Genomic DNA, 15,484 nt, shown 5'->3' with positions numbered 1-15,484 from the left:
TGCCTGTGCCCCTGCCACCATTTGAAGACAGCAAGTTAACTTCGGGAGGCATACGCACAAACATACACCCTACCTGCCTTCACGTATATAACTTGGGGGAGCAGGACGAAGGAGCCACTGATTGCATTTTTTTTCCCCCAGAACTGTCCCCCTTTCAAAATCAGCCCAGATGCCTCTTCTGGGCAGCTTTTGGGTGGCAATGGGGGGGAGTTCATGGAGGGTTGGAGGGAGCAGCACATTCCAGTTTCTCAGAGTGCTTAGCGACCAGGGCTGGCTGAGCCGCTCCTAAGTGCACACCAAGTGTGTGGATGGCATGTCTAGTACTGCGGCTCTGGCCTTACTTTTCCTCCCCCTCGTTTTTGAAAAGCGTTCCTTGTTTTCTACTTAAGGCGCATGAAAAACTTCTGGAAACTTATTTTTGCTTTCCTGGACAGCTGGAAGTCAGCTATGCAATGCGATGATCAAAGCTATGGTAGTGATCAGAGATCTGAAGCAACAGGTATGGTGCTGTCAGTCTGCTTTTTGGGAGCATAGCTGTCAGACAACCTCTTCCATGCTGTTGGCAATGGGCTGGCTTGAAGTCCTGCTGCTGGACTGCCTCGAAACCCTCGCTCCCACCTTGCCTGGAGGAGAGCAGAGAGTGGGATGCAATTCTTCCCATGGATCTGCAGCACGTGAGATACTTGCTCGGGGCTGCTGCACAGGTAAAGTGCCTTTCCCAGTACAACCAACATGTGTAAGATCAAGAAGGCCCTGTTAGACTGTCTCCAGGAAAGGATTCGGCTTTGTAGACAGAAAGTTGATCTGATCCAAGCTTCCTTGTTGGGATCCTCTTGAATCTTTGAGTGATCTCTTGGCTCTTTCCTGTTTCTTGTCTCTCAAGTGCCCAGACCCGGCTCCCTGCAACAAACTTCATCTTCCATCATGACAGCAGGCTGAGGTCCCCACTGTGTTTGCGGGTCTCTTAGGGATTGATGCTGTCTCTACCCATGTTACCAGACAGCAGCACCCACTGCTGAAACATGCTGGCTACATCAGGACTGCAGTTAAAATGCGGACCCAGCCCATGCTCACCTCCAGACTCCCCTTGCAACCTCACCTGCACTTGAGAGGCAAATTTTGGGCAAGCTCTGAAGCACAGAGGAGGAGAAAGCCTTTGTACATGCCCAAGCACACTCTGGTTAGCAGTCCCAGGCATGGCTGGGCCAGCCCCATTCTCGTCCACCCCATGCTATGAAGCAGGCAATTGGCCTGGAAGGACCAAGGATCATGAAGGATAGTTGTTATGTGGGGCAAGACACTCTGGGACATGTTAGAAACCACCGAAGTATCCTAGGTTCCATGACTGCAAGAGCGGGTTGGGAGCTTTGGCCTGCCTTGCTGTGCCCTCCAGCAGCAGTGTAGAGACAGCCTCTACCTTCCTCCTGCTCAGCGTGTCCTACAGGTCACAGCAAGAAGGGGAGGAGCTGCAGGGATGAAGAGCATGGTCTGGGGAAAATGATGGTCAGGTGGGAGAAGGATGACTCTGGGACATGTTAGAAACCACCGAAGGTATCCTAGGTCCATGACTGCAAGAGCGGGTTGGGAGCTTTGGCCTGCCTTGCTGTGCCCTCCAGCAGCAGCGTAGAGACAGCCTCTACCTTCCTCCTGCTCAGCGTGTCCTACAGGTCACAGCAAGAAGGGGAGGAGCTGCAGGGATGAAGAGCATGGTCTGGGGAAAATGATGGTCAGGTGGGAGAAGGATGCAAACACTGGGGTGGAGAGAAAGGAGCAAATAATGCCAGAGAAGTTTCAAAATCAAGTACTGTGTAGGAACCCTGCAGTGCTGCACACCCCTATTCCTGCATGTTCCTAACATAACCGTTTCATAATAGAAACCCAGGAAGAGTCCTCTGGGGCAAAGGCACCAAGCAATTTCCATCCTCGGTTACGCTAGTATAAAACCCGAGTTGCCCTGAAATCATTTCCAGGTGGACAGCTGTACGGGTGACCCAGCTGGGTCCTCAGTGTGACCAGCAGCCCGAGCTGACCGCGCTCCTCTTTCCTTCTCCTGGGCCACAGTTCTGCACAGAGGACCACAGCTTTGAGAAATTATTTTCATTCCCTTCCTGCCTCCAAGATACCGCCACAGCCCTCTTTTCCTCATCAGTGCATATTTCTGTGGCTTAAATATAGCAAATATAAAACAAGTGCAGCGCACACGAAATGCCATTCGGGGGAGCGCAATGAACACGCTGCCTCTGTAACGTAATGAGCCCCAAGTGCATCTGCCAAATATTTGAACTGAGATTCCAAAGAAGAGAGGAGGTCCGCAGCATGGAGAAGCTCGTGACCAAACCCTCAGGCCAGTACCCCTATGCATCTTTTGGGGGGAATACAGGTTGCTTGTTGGTCCAGCCTGCTTTTCACTCGGAGGTTTTTAACCACTCGCAGCAGTCGTTTCCTCTAGGAAAGGTGAAGAGCAGCTTTTTGTGCCATGTCACTGGGGTTGTGAGTGCATTTGAATTAAAAAATCACAAATGATACGTACTGTAAAGCAAAGAAACGGTGTTTCTTTAGGGATGTGGCCTGGCTTTGTGGCTGAGGTTAAATGACACCAGTTAAACCACGCCAGTATTTGAACATCTGACCCTGGGTACTATTTTCAGCGCAGTGATTTTTGAAGTGATTAATGACAACAGCTTGGCACTAATCAGTGGCTGGTGTTGCTGATTAAGCTAACTCTTCCTTGGCTCACAACAGACATCAGGAATAGAAAGGGCAGGAAGCTCCCCAGAGCGACAGAAGAGGCAGAGCAGAGCAAGACCGCCCGAGCTGCCTGCTTTTCCATGGGAAAATAAAAAAAAAGCTCTAGCCATCCAACTCCAGAGCTGAGCTCAGCAGTGCTGGAGGGCTCTGCTCCTCCTGTGGCTTCATTTTGCTTTGAGAATATTTTTATATGGACCCTTTTCAACATTCCCACCCCTCTCAATAAAAAAAGTGCCTCACTTGTTAAATGTACGCTAGTATTGCTAGTGTGGCACTCCTTGCATGTGTATGTAGGAGGATCCCAGAGACGCTATCTAGCTTCAAATCTATCTACATCTATAAAATCTCTCTTTTCTCCAAGAAGCTCAAGAGAAGGAAATCTGTTAGTTCAGTGTGAAGGCTGCAAGTTATGACCCAATCCTTCAGTCCTGATGTAACCAAACCTCCCCAAACCATTCCATTTATAAATCAGACAGATTCTCCAGATGCCACCCCAGAACTCAGGGGTTCTCTAGAGGAAGCAGGCTGTGCTCGCTCTGCTCTTTACATCACCACCATTAAGAAACTACAGTGACCTCTGGTCTGCTGGTGATGTTTGAGACAGAAAAAAATCTCATGTGCTCGGTACTACCTCCGTTAGCTCCGTGACATTACCTGGGCCCTGTCCTATATGTTGCTTTTTCCTTCTCAAGTGAGAAAACCCAGTGAGCGGGACTCCAAAACTTACAGGGAGCTCTCAGCTGGCAAACTGCACTTCTACACGGTCACAACCACTCTGCTAAAATGAACATGGTGCCTTGTAGGTCGCACCCATATTCACAGCAGAGCTCTTCCACTGCCCTCAGCTACCACAGAGTAAGAATGATGCGAATGAAGCTCCCTTTATGCCGTGGAGCCTGAATGCCAGCCAGCCTTATTAGCCACTGGCATCTTAATCACAACCTTTGGAGAGCCATAGGGGAAAGACGTGAGATTTTATAAGCTCGTCTCCAAGAGGGTTCTGTGGGAGTCCTTGAAAACTTAATGTCTATGGTACTGACAATATATTCACAGAGCTTTTAGCCATCCCGTCGAGCCCCTCAGAGAGGCTGTCTCTCTCTCTTCTGCCGTGGGTGGCTCTGACACCCCTCCAGGGAAGCTCCCAGATCGCCGCTCGGCCACTGCTGCTCCTTGGGGGAGCCTGGGGGGCTTCTCACTCCGGTATTGCATGGCATGAAGAGAAGATCACTTGCACAAAAGCTGGTCACTGCGGGTGACTTCCCCTCGGGCTGGGCGTGGGGCGGGCAGGAAGGCAGGGCTGGCCCCAAGAGGAGCCTGGCATGATGAAAGGGGAGGTGTTGCAAGCCTTTGTGTGCCATGCTACATGCGCCTCAGACAGTTTCGTCTGAGTTTTTGGGGCAGTTTTGGGTTTTGCTTCCCAGGGTGGTCATTTCACCTTGGTCAGGGAAGGGATTGTGGGCTTGAGTGTTTGTGGGGCTGGGGTATTTTCAGTGTCTTCTCTTCTCTGTGGGATGGATCGTTATTAATTATAGGCAGGCTCATGCGATGCCATGACATGGGCAGTAAAGGCCAGGCGTTGTCCTGGCACGGGTCTGGTGAGTGATGCTGCGGGAGCAACCTGGGCGTGGAGCTCCCGCACTGCAGTGAATAGGGCAGCACCAAGTGTAGGCAGTTTTCCCAGCAGTTAGTGGGGCAAAACTAACAGCACTGCTGTGCAGTGGGGGAATGTAGCCCTGGACCTGTGTAGGCGGTACCCTAGCTACTGAGTCCCGTTTAGAGGCGAAGTACAAGTAGAGCATCACTTTAATGCTAAGCGGTTGCTGCAGGGGTCTTTCTAGCTGGGACCCGTTGTCACAGAAATGAGGCTTCCTGGCTCCTGCAGTGGATCTGCCTCCCGTCGCCCTGCCTGGGGACCAGCCACCCCTATGGATGTGTATGATGCCATATGGGCACCAGCCATGCTTGTGCCCACTGCTGCCAGGCTAGCAGCAGGGGACTGCCACGGGCAGGGAAAGAACCAGGCTCTTCCAGCAGGTAATTAAAGGAAGGATCCCCGTTTCCATGCTCTGAATTGGCACCTGGAGGGGCTTCTTGTTTCCATCCACTGCCCTCCCTCCTTCTCACACACACAACACACACACTCACTATTGACTATAAGGGGAACTTAAGGAAGCCAGCTTGAGGACTTAGGACCCTAACTATCTGAGAAGGTTGGAATAGAGGTGATTTGAACTGCCCCAATTTGGGTGCACCCAGATGTGTTTATCCCCTGCCATTTGTTCAGGCAGGGGCTGGGTCGCAGTGGGACTTTCCCCAAAATCCAACTTTATTTTCTCACTCTCTCTCTCTGTGGCTTCCTTTCTTTCCACCTCACTTTTTGTCTTTCCACCTTTCTACCAACTATTTAAACTCTAGGCATCATTTCCAAGCTCTGGGTCTCTGAACTTTCCAATTCCCAGACTAGTTGCAATTAAACCAGAGTAAGCCAACGTCAGCCCCCGTAAGTTATGCAGCGTTAAGCCTATTGTGCTCAGGATTTCCATAGTGGTTTTGCTTCATCTGTTATCCAGTTACCAAAGACACAGGAATATCAGTGGCTCTTCACAGCGTATATGTTTTCCCGCACCCTCCCCACCTGATCTTTTTTGGGTGTGCAGATGCACACACACCCGCCTTAACAGAAGGTCTGTAGGTCGAGCTGTGAATTTCAGCAGTAAGGAAGGATTGCTTAGGTGGCAGCCACAGTGGGACCTGTCTTCAAACCATTTCCCTGCTCTTAGATGCCAGATCAAGACAATATGGCTTAAAATTCTGTGGGGCCTGACAACACCCCTCGTCCCCCAAGCGATGGTGAGATGTAGGAGAAATCCTACCATTGGGAAATCATCCCACCATTGACTTTTTAGTGCCTCTGTGACATTGTCAAGTGCTTGACTACTCTCCCCTCTCTCTTTAATTCATGTTCTCAGAGTGTTTTCACTCCTCGCCTTTTAACTCTGCACTTCCTGAGCCAGTTGTTTTGTGACTGTCACACCCTTGATACACCAACCACAAGGCTTTGGTTTTAGCATCCAGGCAGGCGGAAGCTCATTTCAGAGGCGGCTGAGCCGTGCCTTGAATTGTTAAAGGGGTGAAGTTGTTTATGCCACCAGCTCATGCTAGCCAAGCCACGTTTATTTTGTGACTTTAATGATGGAGGACAAAAAGCTTGTGTTTCACGGAGCTTTGTAAAGACACTGTCTAAAAACAAGAGGGGAAAAAAGGGTGCAAAGGAAGGCAGTTTTGCTTCAGCCTTTGGTGAGACACTTGTTTTGAAAGCCTAGAAGGTGGCCCAAGCACACCTAATCAGTGATTTCTCTCTGGCTTGTACGTACCTTCCTCTTTTCTCTGAGGGCTGGTTAAATACCACTTGTTTATTTGACCTGTTTTTTCCTCTCGCTGTTGCTATTATTAGTGATCTAGAAATATTGTCGACAAATACGAACGAAACATGTTGCCTTCAAGACATGGAGAAGGAAAAACCAAAAAGATCAAAGATCTTTAATTAAAAAACAGGGAGACAACAAAGCAGAAAGTGTCTGTCATTTAAATCTTTTTTTAATTTCAGGCCTCATGGACTCAATCGTTTCTGCTTCAACTACGGAGCGCGATGCCCTGTTAAAAATAGCCCTCCAGCTGCCCAGGACAGCTGGAAGCGCCAGGGGGCCAGAGCATTGCGGGTGGGTTGGGGTGGGGGTGCCTGGGGTGGGGACGGGCGCCTTGCACTGCCTCCTCCGACCACAAAAAGCTCTCTCACCCGTCTGCATAACTCTATCTGCCCATGGACCACGACCAAAAAGAAGCAGCTGCGAGAAGCAGGTGAGCGAAGCATTTCGCGTAAACAGGAATAAGCAAAAATGCTCCGTAAGAGCGCACCCTTTTTTCCACACTGTCCTTGTCCTGCACGCTAAGTGGGTCTGCCCATGCTCTTGGAGAAAGGTGCTTCAATCTGAGTTTATAGGCCAAACATCTCTTACTACGATCTATCTATCTGGTTGAAGCAGACACTGTCGCCTTAGTGATGAAGTGATGGGACTTCTCTTCCTTTGGGCTGCAGTGAGTATGGCACATGCGTTCTCTGTCTCTGGGAACGTGAGATAAGCTGGGAGGACAGGTAGGGCTGGTGGGACCTGTAAACATTTTCAGGACAATGATCCGTAGTCTCCCAGCAGTCAGGGAGGAGAAGCTCCCATGCTTAATACATTGCAAGGCTGCTCATCTTTACTACAGGCTTCTCAGATATTAGGCACTCGTATGCTGGAAAAAGTAGACATATCAAATTCTGTTTGGGGTGAAAACATAGGAAAAACAGTATCTCTGTAAATCTCTGAGGTACACATCCGCTGGAATACCGTACTGATATGTACACGTGAATATCCTTAGAAGACATAATTTGCTTAAAGTTGCATCAGTTTGATGTGCTTTGTGGGGAGGGGACATACATGAGCTGGCTCTCACCAAAGTGGGGCTGGTGGTGGCGGGTAAACAGCCGGCTAGCTACGGCATGGAAAGAAGCCTGGTCCAGTGGGTCACGGGCAAGCTGTGACATCACTGATCTCCCCGCGTGACTTTTAGACACTGCAGCTGTATGTCTGAGGAAAGCATAGTGTCTTGTATTGTTTTAGGGGAAGAGAAAGGTTGCTTAACCTGAGTTGTTGCTGAATAAAGAGCATGTCTCGACTTTAAGTTAACATCCAAGACTTTATCCTCATTTTTCTCTGACATCAGCAGTGATGTTACAATACACCAGGCAGTGCACATAACCATGAACAGCAGCTACCTTTTGTTTCAGCTAAGCCTCAAAGCTGATCCCAAACACCAGAGCTAAAACTCTTCTCTCTCTTAAAAGGGGCAGGCAGGCTTTACAAGGATGTAAAGGCATCTGGTATGTTTTTGAAGCATACCTTAAAGGTTTGATGCAGTTACTGTTCTGCTGGGAGCCTTGATGGGTGGCAGTGCTGGAGCATGTCTGTGCGCCCTCGCAGCATGTCAGTCCCGGGCAAGGAGAGGGCCCTGGGACTCGACACCGCGCAGTGCCCCATCTAGAGCGGGGCTCTGGTCTACTGAACTGGAGCACGCGCTTACTTACTGAATGTTATGAAAAGGACAGCTTTGCTTTTTTTCCCCATGCTTCGGAAACACGGATGGGATTTTGTGTCGGCTCTGGCCTGAGAGGCAGGTCATGGTTACCACGGGTACAACCAGAGGGCACATACAGGAGATGGGAGGTAGAGATGTGAGGAGAGGTTAGTGTGGAGCAGCTGTATGAAAGGATCTGCACTAAATCACAGTCTAATTTCTCTCTCTCCTGTGCATTCTCAGTTTGGATATGTTGATCACCGCTAATGAAATGCCTGGACCCATATGCTTGCCGTGTTTGCTGAGTGCTTGCAAACTCTGTGCATGGATGTGTCTGCATTGATCTAGGAGCTCCTGCCGTGCCAAGCCCCTGGCCCCAGTCCAAGGCTGTGCTGGGGCAGTGGTGTCATGCCTCCGTGTGGGTGCTCAGCTCTTCTCCTGGGGAAAATCAGGGTCTGCCAAGAGAGCTGACTCGTGCCCAAATCTCCCTCCCTCCCTGGGCCTGGGAGCCGCAGGAGCCTTCCTGGCTCCCTTGGCTTAGACAGACCCAAGGAAAACCCACGCCTGTTTGGCTGCAGTGATGAGGGGAAGCCTTGTGCTAGTGGAAGTGATTTCTTTTTAATGAAATATAACGTCAGAATCTCAGGCGCTTGGAGTCACTAAGAATTAAAAAGCATTTTCCCCAAAGTAGGTGTTTTGACCTAACAAAGGTGTAAGACTAACCGAAGTCACTTGCCTCGAATTAACGTAGTGAGTAAGGCCATAAAAGAAATGAAACATTTCACTGCCTGTACTTTCAAGAGGCTAAAATAGTTCCTTCTCTAAACTTCTGCATACTACAGCTGTGCCCTGTTAAACGGTGGCCACGTTGCAGAGGAGAGGGAGTTGCGCTTCACTGAACCTAAGCACAGTCATTCGCAAAGTCTCCGCAGATCCTTTGAAGGAGATAGCACGATGTAAGTGCAAGGTTGTTACTAGAAAACAAGAAAATTAACTAACAGATTTCCTTTGAGAATGAACATTTTCAGGCTTTGAATAGCTATTGCAAGAGTCAGCCTGATTTTTCCTGAAGATATGTATACTGTAGCTTGTCACACCCAGCTCTGTGACTTGGGTTTTCAATGTACAGTAAGGAAAAACAATGCTATTGGAGCATAAGTCGATGAAAATGGTGGAATTATCAATAATGGTGCAGAAAACGGAAGTTTTCAACAAATGTTTTTGTTTGCATGTGGGAAAATATCAGTGCCAGCTTACAGTCTGTACCAATGGGAAAATATTTTTTTCCCTTTATCTTTCCCAAAGAAGGATTTTAAAATATAGCTTTGAAAAGAGCTCTCCAAGGAGCTCTTTGTTGATTTTTTCAAAAAACCTGAAACACCAGAGGATTTCCAGAGAGCTATGAGTTAATGTTGTGTCACTAATGGTGCGATAGCCTGGCAGTGGTCCTGGGCTCGTTATGGAATAGCTGATGCAGGAGTCATACAAGCAAAATTAAAGGAGATGGAATACAATCAGCGGCACTCATTAGGGTTTTATAGAAAATAATTGTGTTGATAGTGTATTTGGACTTTTGTAAGAAATAAGACTTGGTACTGCATGAGATCTTGACTAAAAAACTAGAAATGGAGTAGATCAATGTGGGACACGCTGAATGAGTCCAAACCAAGTCCAAATGACAGATGTAACCCAGCTGAGGAATCATCAGGGATGCCAGTTTCTAATGAGGACCTGCACAGATTGGTTCCGTCCCTATGGGATTTAACTCTTTTTATGCCAGTGACCTGAAAGGGAACTTTAAATAGTGACTGACTGAATATGCAGATGGCACAATGTCTGGGGAAGTAGTAAATCACTCCGAGAACAGGCTACTTGGGAAAGTGAGCTGATTCAGCTGGTTTTAGTATGAGCATAGCTGGGAGCAAAGGAGATGATAGGGCGTAATTACGGGATAGTGTTGACCCTGCTCTGAGAAATTTTGTCGCTGAAAGACTTGAGGATTGTAGAGGAAAATCTGATGAAGAGGAGACCCTCATGTGATGCTGCGACCCCAAAAGACTCAAGCAGTCCTTGTACATATTAGCGGATCTTTGAACTGATCCTGATATATATATACACATATTTATAAAGTATGATTGAAGATATCATATAACTTCTGGATTTGTTCCTGGTGTAACAGTTTTGGAGCAGTGGGCTTCATGCTGGTGTCCACATCTCCAAGGGGATGGTCCCAAGAATAACCATGAAAATGCTTAAAAGATTAAAACTCTCATTTTATAAAGAAACAGTCATTGATAACAGTCTGCTTGGTAAAGGGTAAGAGCGGCCTGAATACAGTCTGTGGACAGTTATATGAGACAGAGATCTATATAGAGATATATATAAAAAAGCAATAGTGAGTTCTTTGCTCTCCTGGACAAGAGGGCAACAAACTCCAAAAAACTAGACAAATCGACACTAGAAGAAGTGAGATGTAGCTATCTTTAACTGTGACAGTAGCTAACTACTGGGACAAGTTAAAAAGGTGGATGGGAGATCTGCCATCACTGCTTTCCAAATCAAGCTGGATGTGGAAAACAAACCAAAAAAAGCCCACACCCTAAAAGCTGTGGTCTGTGCTGAGCTGGGAGTCAGAGTTCAGCACCTGACAAACGCCTCTGTCTGGCCTGAAAATATGCGACTAAGTTTTGGCTGGCACCTAGGTCTCTGCAGCGTGAGCAGGGTGGGGGCTGCCCTGTGACCGAAACAGGCACTGCTCCTCCCCGCTCGGATCCCACCCAGCCCCGGGGAGCGTGCTGGGTTGTTCAGGGTCAACACTGCTCCAGAAATAGCAGCCAAAAAGTTAATGTTTCCGTGCTAACATGTTCAAGAGAGAGGAGAGGAGGTTGAAGGGGAAGGCTAGGACTGTGCCTATGTTGTTTGGGCTTTCCAGCTGGCAGGTTTGGGAGCCAACAGACCCTCTGGCCGAGAGAGCAGCTGGGGTAGATTTGTTCCCGCTTACATGTAGATGAATTGAAGAGGCTGTCACCAACTCACAGGCTTGTAGGATAACTCAGGTGGCAAAGGACCTCAGGAGGTCACCTAGTCCACCTCCTGCTGGAGCCAACAGACCCTCTGGCCGAGAGAGCAGCTGGGGTAGATTTGTTCCCGCTTACATGTAGATGAATTGAAGAGGCTGTCACCAACTCACAGGCTTGTAGGATAACTCAGGTGGCAAAGGACCTCAGGAGGTCACCTAGTCCAACCTCCTGCTCCAAGCAGGGTCATGGAGAGGTTTTTAAAATGTTCCTGCCTTTGAAAAGCCAGCCTCCTCTAGCTGTTGCTGGATCAGCCCTGCCAGAAACAACTTAGCTGAGAGGCTGGAAAGGATTTCTTAAGCACTGTATCTTTCCCTTCAGATAGTGCAATATAAATGTCAAATAACCTGCACACATTCCTCTCCTTCCCTCCTACGTTTCTGATTAAGAACATGGGCTAGAGGTTTCAGAAACAGCCAGGAAGCCTAAATCCCACTGGCTCTTCAGAGCACTCAGAAATGTCCATATCGAGTCGGTTATCCTGAGAAGCAGCATCCACCTGTGTGAGGGCAGGATGCAGGGACCGCAAGAGGGTACTTTCAGTGCCAGGTGATTTTCCCAGTGGCACCAGGTCTTCCCTGGACTATGAGGATTTCTTCCTGAATGCAAAAGCTCTGACCTCTCCTTTCTGCAAATCCATTGCCCTTCTGAGCCCGGACTGGGACACAGGGTGAGGAGCGGGGGCGTATATACGTGAGAAATGTATTTGAATACAGACAGTACATCACTGAAGCTGCTTTCTTTCCTGTGTTGATGCCTTTCACTGAGGCTCAGATAACTTGATTTGGTGCTATTCACTGCTAAGTTTTCCGTACCAACCACAGCTGAGCTTTGTTTAAATGAGGTTTGCTGAAGCTGTGCTGAAAATGAGTTTAAAGGTTCACGGTCTTTGGAGCGGATCCAGGCAACTCTTTGTGCCTTCAACTCCCTTGGAAACTGCGGAGGGCCGGGGGCTGGGAGAAGATTTGCATGAGCAAGTTCTCCCCCCCAGCCCCGGCTCGAGTGCAAAGGGGACCAGTGAGCAACGGCAGAAATTAGACACCGCGGGCCAGATTCTTCCTCCTCCTCTGGGTCGGCTCATCTGCCTCTGCTATTTTGACCAGCTAGCGCTCAATACACGCATAAGCGGCGGCACAGGATGCAAGCAGTGAGGAATCAAGCTCCGGCAGAAAGTTTTAGGGATAAGAAGCTATGGCACTGCGTCTGTGCTCTGGGTTGTGGCACTCGGAGAGGAGGAGGCTAATTTTGCTCAGATAATTTAAGTAGCAAGTCGCCTTTAGCCCCTGTAAAGAGTCCCTACTACTTTAACAACAGCTGCACCTGCGGTGCTGAATGCCCAACATGCTCCTTTGCATAGTGCAGCCACTGTAGAAAACACACTTGGTATCCCCCCGGCTTTCTTCTTCTGCAGTAACCTCCTTGCTGAGGAAGCAAGCTGCTGAACCACTGTGAAAGTTATTTTTATTGTATCTGGGGTGCTTTTGTTCTCCATTCTCTTAGGAGAAAAAGAAAGTCTGGTCACCCTGTGACCTTGGAACCCATAGACAACTTCAGATTTACGCAAGAAATACCACCCAAGCTAGAAACCAGTCTCTAGTCTGAGTAGGAGAAGGATTAGTTTAAGAAAAGATGACTTTACCTTCCCCAAAGACATCATCTTCTTCTCTGGGTGCAGTCGGATCTTCTTGGGCGTGCTGCATCGTGGCGAGGACGCAGCTCAGGGAGCAGTCAGAGCCGAGTGCTTGAACTGGTTCTTACGCTACAGCTCGACTATTTCCTTTCACCGGTTTCCTAAACATTTTGGTGGTAACAGCTTCCGCATCTGCACTTATGAAAATAGTCTCATTCATACGAATACTGCTTCTTGTTTTTATGGACAGCCTTTGAGATGAGTTTTGAGGTGGGGTGTCCTTGCTGCTGAGAGAGAAGTTGATTTTTGAGAGCAGAGGCAGGGAGGACGGGCTCAAAATGCACCCTGTCCTGTCGCCTTGAATGCCGCTGCGCAGCGGCAGCCCTCTCAGCCCGGAGTGTAGGGGTTTTGCATATGAATGTGAATCCTTTCTGGTGGCAGACTTTGAGCCGGGGAACAACTCTCCCTGCTCGGTCTACAGAGCAGCTCGCTTTCACCCCTTTTTTGACCAGAGTGACCTCCTGGGCTCTCCCAGTGCCATGTGTTCACACATGTTATTTTTTATTTAGCACAGCAGCAGTGACAGCATGTTCTCACCCACGCTGGGGTGACCCACAACAATGGGCATGTGGACAAGCTGGAAAGCCATGGGTGATACCAGTTGTCTCATGGGCAGATGCACTAGCAGGGATGTGATTCTTGCAGTGAGGCTTTCCCAAGTCACCGTCTTTGGTGCGTTATCAAACCTAAGTACCTTCCTGATGATCAGGGGAACAATATAAGAACATCAAAGTAAAACTTGCTTTCTGTCAATAATAGGCATATTATTTTAGTATCCCTGTCACTGCTAATTCTGCCACGCTGGTCCCTTCAGTGGCTGCATTTTCTGAATTTGATAAAGCAAGTCAACTCCCTCCTGCCAGCTCTCTCAGTTTATGAAAGGACCATGCCTACAGACTAACTTACTCTAGGCTTGCACAAAAATACATTTGGGCTTCAGGTAATGTCTGAGCCTTGCATAGTCCTGCTGACTTCATTGGACCACTCAGGTGATATTCATGTGCAAATACAGGCGAGGGGCCTAACACCGGTAGTCCCTCACATCTCTGCTATCAGAAGTTAGTGTGTAATGACAGGAAACCTGTACCGAGTTTTGATTACTCAGTGTAGTAATTGCACGTGTTGCCACACCCTTGAAAGCGAGACTCCCAGCACAGCAGCGGTGTTCACTACAGCTTCCGGGAGATGAGTCACGAGCAGATATAATGAGCTCATCTCTAATTATTACGGCTTTCTTTTTTTAAAGCTCTACCAATGGGTTTCTGCAGGACTGAAAATGGAGATAGCTGGTCTCCTAGGCAGTTCACAACTTGAAGTAGTCCCGATGGAGAAGACAAGACAGAAGACGTGATGGGTCCATTTGGAGCGCATGACCGAACCCCAGCCCAGGCCTTAGAGCCATGTTCATTAGCTCCTGTAGCAAATCCTGTGGCAGCACTTTGGTGATCGTAGGAAAGTGAAAATCCCCTTCCCAGCTCAAGCACGGCCTTCCCGTGGGTGCAGGGTAAGGTGCCTCCCGGTCCCTGCAAAGTGGCACTGCATCCCACGGAGCTCATGCCTCTCCCTCGCTGTCACGTTGGGTGTCTCGACTGCACAACCTGGGGGCTGCTGCCTTGCCGGGACTGGGAAGCTGTGTTTTCCTAGATGGATGTGGCCGAAGCCAAGAGACTCCTAGGAATGGTTTTTGGAGGGGCAGCGTGGCTTGACTGCCTGGTTTTTCATCTGCTGTAGCAGCAAGACTCCTTGAGGAACTCTGTTCCTAGGAGGCACCTCTCTTGCTTTGCTTTGCTTTAAAATTACACTTGCTTAAGTCCCTGTGGAGTGAAGACAACAGTTTGGCCCAACAGGTAAGAGAGAGGACTTGTTTCTGGCCCTGCTGGACAGGCTTGGGGAAGTCACTTCTCCTTTCTAGACTTCCCCCCTCACCCTTTTTCCTGCCCTGCTTATTTGAAGTGATTTCTTCAGGACCTGTCTGGTTATTGGGGAAGTCACTTCTCCTTTCTAGACTTCCCCCCTCACCCTTTTTCCTGCCCTGCTTATTTGAAGTGATTTCTTCAGGACCATGTCTGGTTAGGTGGTAGCTGCACCCCTATTGCGCTCAATGGGAGAGTCCCTCTGCCTCGGTAAGGCCCTCCTGCCATGGTGGTGAGTAGATGAAGAGAGTGGTAGAAAGAGAGAAACACCATTACGGGGTGATGAGGGGAAACAGAGCAGAAGAGGGGATCAGTAAGAAAAAGGAGAGAGGTGTGATAAGAGGAATAACAAGATGAAGATGTGAAAGCTGCAGAGGAAAAGCATCTATCTGGAGGGAGGGGACACCGATGCAGGGGGACAGCACCGCTCCGGGCGCTGCCTCCTAAAGCACACCCAGGGTCAGAGCTGGAAACCGCTGAGCTTGCAGATCCTGGCGGGGCCAACACGTGAGAAGATTGCCGGGGGTGAGGGAAAGGAGAAGTGCTGAAGGAAAGGCAGTCACAGGGTGTACCTCATGTGAAAACTTCCTGACAAGAGCAGCTCCTGGCAATGGGCAGATGCTACTGTATCATTTCCTTGAAATAGCAGGAGGTGGATGGGAGAAATCTTGAGCCCCTTGTAAAGTCAGTGGGTGCTGTGGAGCACATCAGTCTCTGAGGACCAGCATGGGACAGAAGAGGCTTCACTGTTCCTGCTGAGGAGGTTTTTTGGGCTTGATTCAAATAAGTTGCAAGATTAGCGATGCTACACATACAGAAGCAAATGACTCAAAATACATAGCCAGCCTAGCAGGAAGAAACCTGGAGAAAATACCCTGCAACAGCAATGCTAACTTTCCTACGTTGCCCTGCAATGGGAGCTCATTTGTAAATCGAGC

At 48.9% G+C, this 15,484-nt stretch overlaps 1 protein-coding gene across 1 annotated transcript in view; it reads right to left on the bottom strand.

Annotated features, from left to right (window-relative positions):
- FAM65B (family with sequence similarity 65 member B) overlaps positions 1–12,614 on the bottom strand; it is a 71,746-nt gene extending 59,132 nt beyond the window's left edge. The window contains exon 1 of the mRNA XM_009276662.2: positions 12,583–12,614. The gene's annotated coding sequence lies outside the window, so the exon portion shown is untranslated. The remainder of the gene's footprint in view (positions 1–12,582) is intronic.
- Between the last annotated feature and the right edge of the window lie 2,870 nt (positions 12,615–15,484).

The sequence above is a fragment of the Aptenodytes forsteri genome, unplaced genomic scaffold (genome assembly GCF_000699145.1).
Source record: "Aptenodytes forsteri isolate BGI_AS27 unplaced genomic scaffold, ASM69914v1 Scaffold97, whole genome shotgun sequence".
NCBI classification, from domain to species: Eukaryota; Metazoa; Chordata; class Aves; order Sphenisciformes; family Spheniscidae; genus Aptenodytes; species Aptenodytes forsteri.
The sequence above is the reverse complement of the archived record's forward strand: the minus strand, read 5'-3'. Positions and strand labels throughout refer to the sequence as shown.